Source organism: Mastomys coucha, unplaced genomic scaffold (assembly GCF_008632895.1).
Source record: "Mastomys coucha isolate ucsf_1 unplaced genomic scaffold, UCSF_Mcou_1 pScaffold13, whole genome shotgun sequence".
Taxonomy (NCBI): Eukaryota; Metazoa; Chordata; class Mammalia; order Rodentia; family Muridae; genus Mastomys; species Mastomys coucha.
Window position 1 is genome coordinate 14083165 of NW_022196895.1, and position 10763 is coordinate 14093927.

The following is a 10763-nucleotide window of genomic DNA, read 5'->3' on the forward strand; positions in this document are numbered from 1 at the left end:
AAAAAAAAAAAAAAAAAAAAAAAAAAAAAAAAAAGAGATCCTGGTTATTCAGGGAAAGGTGCTTCTGAACATTTTGTGTTTACAAGTAGGTTCATTAAGGTGGGTACAGTGAGTCAAGATCAGATATTACTGCATAATGCTCATCAGAAGATAAACTTTTTAAATACATATTTTCTCCAATGTTTGGGTTGAAATTTATAATGTTTTCTTTATAAATGTGAAAACACAGAACAGAGATTGCCAGAAGCTTTTCCGAGAACATAAGGAAAATATCTATGTTTCTGCCAAGAATTGCATGAATACTTCATGTAGGAAAAAATAATGGTGGGGTCAGTGGGCTTGTTCATTAGGTAAAGATCCTTGCCACCAAACCTGATGACTTGAATCATGGAATCTTCATGATGTCAGGATAGGACCAACTCTAGCAATTTCCACACATTGAGTTGTGTGCATATTCCCTCTCTCTCTCTCTCTCTCTCTCTCTCTCCTTTTCTCTCTTCTCAACACATAAACACACACACACACACATACACACACACACACACAGGATAAAAATAATAAAAAAAGGAAAATACAATTTAAACATCCAAAGTATTTTTTTTCTGAGATTTGGTGTCTTGATACATTCCATTGGGAGTTTTATCCACTGAGTCTGATAATGAGGTAATATTTATGATACAAAATATTTATTGTTTAGCATAATACATAGTTTTTCTTTTCCTACCAGTGCAGTAGTGTTTGAAACAACACATAATCATATAAAAAGTTTCTCCTGTGTTTTCCTCCTGCAATTGCCTTTTACAAAGACCACATGCATGTCAAACTAAGTATACCTCCTCTTTCTCTCCATCCTGATCATCTCAATATACTTTTTGATCTTTTTTCTTGTTTTCTTAGATATTTTCTTTATTTGCATTTTAAATGTCATCCCCTTTCCTAGTTCCCCCTCTGAAAACCTCAACATACTCTTATGAAGCATTATGTCTCTCTGTATTTTAGGGAGTGTATTCCCAACTAGGCTTTGGTATAGAATATACTTTCTAATTTGTGGTTTTAAAGCTTCATATTCAGTTAACTGAATTAAAATATTTGGAAGCAATCACACCTGTTGCAAATGTATCGAAGCCTCTGCACTTATCATTCCCTATGCTTTACAGGATGAGCACAGAGCACATGCACACTGTTATGTTTTATAAATAGACTAGAGGTGGTTTAAAGTATATAGATAGCTGTAAGTGGTGGTCTTTGCCAGTGTGTGGATGACTAAGGCAGGGAGACTGCTGTGAGTTCCAGTCCAGCCTGTGGTAAATATTGAAAAACCACTCAAAAATCAACAAACAGACAAGCCTACAAAGGAACAAATGAAATAAAAACAAAAGTATGTGGAGAGATGAGCAAAGATTAGATGCAAATTGTATTCTGACTTACACAAGTGACTTGAGCATCTATTTCTTTCACAACCATGGGATTCATGAAATCTTGAGTCTCCTTAGATACTGAGGGATGACTGGATTACAAATAAGCGATGAACACATCAACTGTCCTGGGAATGGTGGCTCATACCCAGTGTTCCTAGCACTCTTGGATCTGAAGCAGGAAGATAACCATGAGTTCTATGCCAGCTACATACATGAAGAGAAACTCAAGTCAGCCTGAATTGTAATAAGGATAGCTTGCTTCTTCTGCATCTTACAATGGAGAATGGATTCCATGTCACATTTGATGGAGGAACGTGAGAGCTACAGGGAAGCAGCTATTGGCCTTAACCACTTGATTTTACTGCCTTCACAACCAAGTGCTAGGATGATAGGTGTGCACCATCACGCTCAACATTTTTTTTAATGATTTATTTTTTATAGGTATGAATATTTGCCCATATTTTTGCTCACAAATACTATATGTATGCTTGGTGCCTATGGAAGCCAGAAAAGAACAAGGGATCCCCTGGAACTAGAGTTATAGACTGCTGTGAGATGTTGTGCAAGTGCTGGGAACAAACCAGGGAGTCCTCTGAAAGAGCAGAAAGTGCTCTTTACCTCTGAGCCATCTCTTCAGCACCATGACCAGCTGAGACATATTTATTGTTATTTATGAAAGCATAATGTGACATGACTAAAGCAGAACGGCCTTAGTTAAGCGATCACACTCCCAACAACACCCTCTGAAAGAGAATGCAGGCTTTAAACTCAAAGCATATTTATAGACAGTAGACCACTACTTCCGTAAGGTATATTTACACTTCTCTTTCCTGACAGGATAGACTGTACCCTTGATCTGTCAATAAACCTCCTTTCCTCCGAGTTACATTTATCAGGGTGTTTTACCACAAGGACAAGAAAAGAAACTAAGAAATTCTTTGTGCTCCATCAGACGACCCCTTAGCTATTTTGACGTCATTTTTGTTGCCTTTTAGAATTGTAACAGGCCACAAGGCTAATGTTTGCATAGAGCTACTGAATTTTGAGGTCTTGGGGCAGAGTAGTAGAAAGTACTACTGGAAATGAGAGGGGAAACTGGTTGCTGTGAAGTTTATAAGCCTAATTGTTTGACTTTACAGTTTGCCTACAGTTATATATAAAAAATTCTTTACATTATAAAGTGGTATCACTTAAAATTTTGAATTACTGTCACTTTTTCAAATGAGAAAACCACAAATTTCTGAGGATGAGTAAATGAGTAAAAATACCACTAAATCAAAATTAATCTTCCATAATGAAAATGTAGTAATTAAATATGCACTTGGGCATCAAACTCCTTCAGTTCAAATTGAAATACTATTGTTCATTTGTTTGATCTGATTGTAGGCATGTTATAATTTTACAAGGAGAAAATGATCTTGGGTCCTACTTTTTCCTACTGTGTGAATATTAAGTATCTTGATATATTCGTTGTGTAAGCACTATGTTATATCATGCGTTGTATCATACTACTTGAAAGATGCAGATACTGGTTTTGAATAAGAAAATAATCGAGGTGGCTCCAGAATCCTTGATGGATTAGTATAGTCAACAGATTGCAATGGTTCTGAAAAAGTCCTGATGCACTAATGTTTGGAAAAGAACACAGAAGAGTATTTTCAACGTGAATTAACTGTCACTTACAAAACAGTATTTGAAGAACACATTACTGAAAAAAAATACATTGTTTTATATTCATATTTTTTTGTAGAAAAGAGTGGTAAATTAAAACCAAACATTTACAGAGAAACATAAGATGATTGGATAGAACAGAAGTCAAAACTTTTACTTATGCTACTAGGATGATTTATTCCAGTTTTCCTGGAGTTTGCTCGGTTCAGCAATCTCAGTGTTGGAATGACCTCTGATCGCTGCAAAAATGAACATTAAACTACAAACCCAGTTTCACTGACTTATCCTCAAGACAAAAGCTTATTTCACAGACTGCTACAATTTCTTCATCACACTTCATGAAATATTTCTATCATACAGACATTATAAGCATAGTTAAAATTTTTTACCTGCATTTATTTATATTTGACAGCTAAAAGTTAAGTCTTATGCATTATATTTTAATTTCACAATATGGAGTGTAGTATCATTTGTGTATAAATACCTACTCTTCATGTCTTTATTGAAGTAAACATTAGTCAAGTACAAAGTTTTATTTTCCCTGTTACAAGATTCAATTTTGAATGGAACCAGCCTTAGGGGTCATACATGCCTCAGAAGACATGATAAAAATATGTCAGTGATGCTTCCACATGAAATATTATTCAGGTTAAAAAGAATGGACATACTTAGCACAAATATTTTTTCTTCTTTCTTATTTGTGTGTTAATATGATACATGTAGCATACATATTATATGACTATGAAGATAAAGAATTAGTGAACAATAGAACATGAAATATGTCTTAATCTTTGAGCAGTATGTTTGGAATAAGATCTGTGTACTTCTAGGTTTCTCATTATCCAACATATATTGTATAATATATACATACACAAAACCCAGATATGTATATATACATAATGTGTCTATGTTATATATCACTCAGATTTATTAATTTATGTTCAAAACAATCTCATTATTACCAAGAAATTGGAAAAGGATTGTTTAACCATGCAATTTCTAATTAGGGGTAAACATGAATATTTTGGGATACTGCAAAGAGTAACTAAAGTCCTTCAGGAATCTGCCGGGCACCATTACAAAGGAATGGTTTCAAATAGCCTCTATAAAGCAAGTGAGATGTCTATGGATGTACTATTACATAGAAAGAATAGTAACAATTAGAAGTAATTGATTATTTCTAGTGGCAAAGGGAGAAATAGAGAACCCATTCTTTCTAATCTTAATTTTAATATGCTTCATTTCACAACAATACATGGGTTAGCATCCAAAGTGGGCGAGAAAGTCTAACACCAGAATTCACTGCTTTAATGCAATTTTGTGGGATGGATATTAAGAATAGAAGCCAGGCGGTGGTGGTGCACGCCTTTAATCCCAGCACTAGGGAGGCAGAGGCAGATGGATTTCTGAGTTCGTGGCCAGCCTGGTCTACAGAGTGAGTTCCAGGATAGCCAGGGCTATGCAGAGAAACCCTGTCTTGAAAAAAGAAAAAGAAAAAAAAAACCAAAAAACCCCAAAAAACCCAAAAAACAAGAAAAATACTACATTTGAATATAGTCTATATAACTTTATTAGAAATGTGTTATCCTACAATACAGAAATAATGATTTTCTTTAGAGATGTGTTTCTGTGTCAGTGTGACCAAGCCATTGGACTATTAAGATTAACTTTCTATGTGTATAAAAATTAACATATATAGAATTTGAGGAAAAGTCAAAGAATTTAAAAACAATAAAAAAAAAAATCTGTGACCTAGAATTTTATGATTTGTTTATTCCCTGAGTGAAGGACTTTGGGTTTATGAGCTGCTAGAGATGCATTTGTGTTACTATTTTTAACACACAGATGTTTTAAACAGAAACAAATACCTGCTATTAGCCCAAAGATGTTTCTGATTCTGTCCCCGTGTGCCCCCGTGTGAGAAAGACTGATGATCCCTAAGGCCGTCAATGTTAAGATAAATTGTCAGACACAGATATGTTCAACGGTATGATCGATTTGTATGTGAAGCTGTCACAGAGCTCATTTTTCAGGTGCCTTGCAGTTCTTAAAAAGAGGCCAATAGATAGAAAACAGCAGACACAACTAACAATGGTGCTCTACAACTCAGAGGAAGAGTTCCATGGATAGTCAATGAAATGGGTCTTTCATTCAGTTCAATGTGGCAAGGCGGGGTCTGACGAATCATCCCTCAGCTGACGGAGGGTCACATTCCAGCAGTGTCCATATCTTTCATTTTAGCTTCAGATGAAATCTAATCCCACTCTGAAAACCAGGTTCTTTATAGTACCTATGTCTCCCCAAACTTAGTTCTAAATATAAGTCATAGATCATTGATTTCATATCCTGCCCCTATTTACAATTGTGAGCAAATATTTTGGCAAAAGGACAAGCTGGTGTAATCTTTAGAGACATGTTCACTCAACGCAGACATGGGTCCATGGGGATCAGGAGATATCAGGCCAGAAGCGGGTTGTCAGCAGTTTATTTCTGTGTCTAAATTTGTGGTTGCATGTACCCACATCAGTGCATGGCACTTTGATCTTGTTTCTACTCTATGACATAAGAGCATTGTATAACTGTGAGAGAACGTCTGACTATGTTCCTCTGAGGTTTTCATGCCACACATTTGATAATATTGAGCATTTCAGAGGATGTATACAGTACTATTAGGTTGTAAAAGTAAATTTAGAAAACTAAAATTATTGTGACATTTAGAACATCATTCTAACATCTGTGAGAATTGGATCACTCTTAACTTCTGTTGCTCTATAATATCTAGTAGTTTCTTTTGATGACATAGAAATGTATTTGATTGCTTTCAGCACTCAAAATGCTTTTTTCTTATTTATGAAATAGCATTGATATATTTCAACAAAAATAACTTGATTAGTGAAATAGAGAATATCGCATGTATTGCTCTACAGAAACACATATGGCATTAACAATAAAAATGAGTTTTCTCAAGAAGGATATCATTGTTTATTCAAATTTGAGTTAAAATAAATATAGTATTTTTCCCTCAGGCATTCCCAATATAGTCATAATATTTACAAATTGCTCCCAGTTGTGTAAACAATTTTGAGTTCAAAAATTTCTGCTTACATTCAAAGTATCAGAAGCATTGCTGCTCAGATTTGCTGAACACTTTAAACCCAGAGGCATCATGTTGATCATTGCAAAGGTTTCTGTAAAGTGTTCTTATGTTGATTCATCTGTGGCCCTGTTCATGGTAGTAATAGGTGCTTGAAAGAGCCAGCTTTGGCATATTGCATGTTAAAGACAATAAGAAACAATGTGTTTCTTTAGTGTAAACAAAATGAATCAATGAATCAGACATCACTGAACAACAGCCAGGTATATGATAGAATAGGACACAAATTCTAGCCTCAAGCTCTTCTTTAAACCCATGGAGAAAATATATTTAGAAACAGCAGGGATTTTCAACAGTCTGTAATAGAGGTTCCACAGGCTCTTTTAGGTAAAAGCATTACAGAGAATCCACTGAAAATGGGAGTGGAAATTAAAAGAAGGAGCTGATAAGAGAGAAGCTAAGTGTGTGATTCTTGAGATGAGCTGCTCATTGGGATTGAACACTAGACAAAGAACAAAAATTGACATATTAGAGAAGTGACTAGCAAGCAACAGATTGCATCTGCCAGTTCAGGTTGAATCACATATTTTAAGAATCAAACAAGATGATTGATATGAAGTACCTTGTCAAATCATAGAACATAATAATAACTGATGTAATACAGTTATTATTATATATGAATACATGTTTGTTATATTAATATTTATCATTTTCTTATTTTACTGTTATTGACATGTAATGAATGAAGTTTCAAGTGATTATATCTACTAACTATGGCAACTTTCAGGGGAGATCTCAAGAAGAGAAACATCAGCTCTCTCTAATTCATAACACTTAAGAACTATGAATGTAGTAAATGCTTATTTTATTTCATCAGTACTAAGGAATTCATTATCTACCATGAGATGGTAAAACCATGTGCTTGACAAGCTAATCTGCTTTGACCAGAAACTAATAATAATAGAATCATTTGTTGTAAGTATAAAATTAAATGTGTGGTATGTAAAGTTGATGGGAAGATTGGAGATTTAAGTGTTCCCTTAGTCACACATAACAACAAAGGTCATAGGGCCAGGACTTGTAAGAAAAGTCAAAGTGGTGGGGTGTTCTGTCAATACAGCTGCATTAAAAAATAAAAGTGCTTGGGCTCCTCATATGTGTGATCACAGACTAGAGCACTAAAGATAAATACTGTGGTGGTATAATTTTAGTGAAAAGTTTACTGTGAATTTGACTTAGAGTTCACAAAGAGTTTTCAGTACTAGAAAAAAGGATTCCGAGGAAAGGATCTTATGGTTTTCATTGTTATTACTCACAATGACTATTATGTCAAGCCTAACTTTATGCCATATTCAAAATCTTTTACCAGAAACATTATATTATTATAGTCTTTTTTTTGTAAAAATGAGATAAAACAAAACAAAAAAAATAACAACAGAAATAAACAAACAAAACAAAACAAGGAAAACTGAGAATAGCAGCACCACCATCAACACTGTCATAATAACCTACCGAACCTTATTGAGTCACAGCCAAAGCATGCCCTTACAATAATAGTTCTTATCGTCTATGAAGGAATTAATGTGAAATTAGGCAGAATTTGCCATAGTAAACTTCACAAGTTACTGTAAACATTCCTAATGAGTGTCAACTAACCATCAAACTCTATAGCATATAAAAAAACATGGGAGCAGAAGGAAGAATGTTTGGGAAGGAGGTCATTGTGAATAGAAAAGGGCAAAATAGAGTAATATGGAGATATGATCAAAATATATTATGTCACAAAGTGGAGCCTATTATATATAACTAGAATGGGCTAATAAAATCAATTAACACATGAACATTTTCACATCTCATAGCTACTGTTTTGGGTTTTTTTTTTCCTATATTACTCAATGCACATTGCTTTTGGAAAAATAAAACCATCAATGGTAAAAGACAGTAGTTAGTGTGACAGCAGAATCCCCTGTCTGGGGCAGATACTAGGTAGAGGCAGATTGATGAATTCTTGAAAATGAAAGAAATGAAAAAAGAAATCCTTGAGAGAAAATGATAGCAGCATTTTGAATAAGAGGAGACAAAAATGAAGTGAAAAATTGAGTTTCCTCATGTTAAAGCTTTCACATAACATGAAATGATCCTATCTACATGTTAGAACAAACAAACATATGAAGTAAATTCAAAAACACACAAAACTGAACAAAAGCACACTACACATGCTAGGATCAGTTATCTGAAGATAACAGAGTTCAATTAAAAATCCTGATCCCATTCTGCTGAAATCATAGAAGATCTATCTTTTAAATAATATATGACCTTAAAAGAACTCCGATTTTACATTCAGAATGGAGTAGGGTTCTTATGTATATTTCAGTTGATTTAGACAAATAAAGAGAAATGGTATATTGCCTCAGTTGATGCTGTTTCCACAACTCTTCATTTTTATTGGTTGTGATTTTCTCCAATGGTGTCTGTATATTTTAAGGAGAAATTTCATAGATAAGGGGTAAGAACTATACTTATCAGGGCTTATAAAGGTCAGATATTAATAATGTGGTAAGAGACCATGGGTTATTTAATTAAATGCTGGTTTGAGGTTCTCCTCTGAGATCCATGAGTTCACTACCACTGGGTAATTGTCTAGGTTTCCAATACTAGGAATGATTACTCTTGTTTAGTGGGTCTTAAATCCAACTAAAGAATTGCTGGCTACTACCATGGTATGAACACAGTTACTTCACTAATTCATTTATAATACAACTTCTACAACTGATTAAGCTTAGAGACCATTGTGGAAGAAAATATGGAAATATTGTAAAAACCATATGAACAGGAGGGTTTTCTTTGAGATTATGTCTTCTAGAAATGTTAGAAACTACACCCATGAAGTCTCACAACATGACTGCCTGACCATGAGATGAACAAGGACAGTAGTAACAGACATGCTAACATGAAAGGGAAAACCAATGTGGCTTCAATCCTAGAGAAAGGTACAGGCAAATAAGAAGTGCTGAGAGGGAGAGAAATAAGCCCCTCTAGAGAATACAAGTGAGTTTCCAACTAAATCCTCAGACTTGAATATATACTTATAAGTAACATTATACAAACTGAGCACGTTGTACTTATACACTTAGAAATACACACAATAATTATAGAAAAAAACCCTTAAATTTGAAAGATAGCAGGATATGGGAGGATTAGAAGGGAGAAAAGGGAAGAGAGAAATGATACAATTATATTTCAATCTTGAAAATATTTTAAAAAGAAATGGACATTTGCAGAGTCTGGAATGGCCTTGGAGGGAACAATGTCACATGGTTTCTGTCCCTGGGACAGGGTCCCAGTTTAAGCCTCCTTGAGTGTCCATAGCAGCTGTGGACATAAGGCTTGTTTGTGTAAAAATGTACATATTTTCTGGACCCACTAGAGGTGGAAGACTCTTTCCTTCTGAGGAATGCCCTTCCTGTTAATGTTAACGACTCCATGAACATTAGAAATAGAATGAGTTCAGGAGTCTAGGGTGTAGTTGTGTCTCCGCAAAATGGTAAACCTGGGACCTTCAGGACAGCCCTTAAGGCTACGGGAAAGAACTCTAAATACATTTGTTTGAAAATATATAATTTCTCAACTATGCAACAAATAAGGATGCAATGTGAATTATGAGGGACTTCACAAATCTAAAGGAACAAAGCCAGATTTTCAGAAAGATACAAAGACAACCAGCTACAAATGCAGGTAGATTCCTGAGTTCAGTGTCAAATGAAGGATATGGTAATTTGAGGACAAGGTCCCACCCAACTAGCTTTGCTTGAAGGCAGCAGACCTCTGAATCTATTTGCAATGTTAAGAAAAATATGAAAGCTTGCAGTCTCCTAAGAACCAAGGGGCTGGAGTAACAGGATGCTAATTCATAAGATAATCAAAATGAAACCTGGAGTAAATGACTGGATTGATATGTAAAATTAAAGACTGGACCTGTGCTCTACAGGAGATGAGCTATCCAGAGTATATTTTAGGATAAAAAGAACAGCTTGGAGAAATCACACACACACACACACACACACACACACACACAAACAAACAAGCAAGCAGAACATTGACAGAGAGAGCTCTTCTTAGAATAACAAACAAGCAGAATACAGACAGAGAAATCTCCAGAGAGAAAGCAGAACATAGAGAGTATCAAGCCAAATACAGGTTGTCAAGTTGGATCTACAGTTTGACTTCCTTTTCTTTTCATAGCTCCTACACATGCCTTCTGTCAGTAACTCCTCTACAGGTTGAGGTTGGTCCTTGGCAAACATTGTGAAGTATAATTGGTGTTGGTATTTAGACTAGGCTCCACCCACAGTTACCTGGCAACAGCCAGGTGTGCCTGGCCCACTATAAAAGGGACTACTTGTCCCCGCCCCCCACTCCCACCCTCTTGCTTTTGCTCCCTTCTCTTCTCTTGCTCCTTTCCCTCTTTCCACACCCCCTCCCTCTTCTCTTACTAAGTGCTCATGGCTGGCCTGTACTCTTCTTCTCTCTCCCCCTCCCTCCTCACTTCTCTCTCTCTCCCTCCCTCCCTCTCTCCCTCC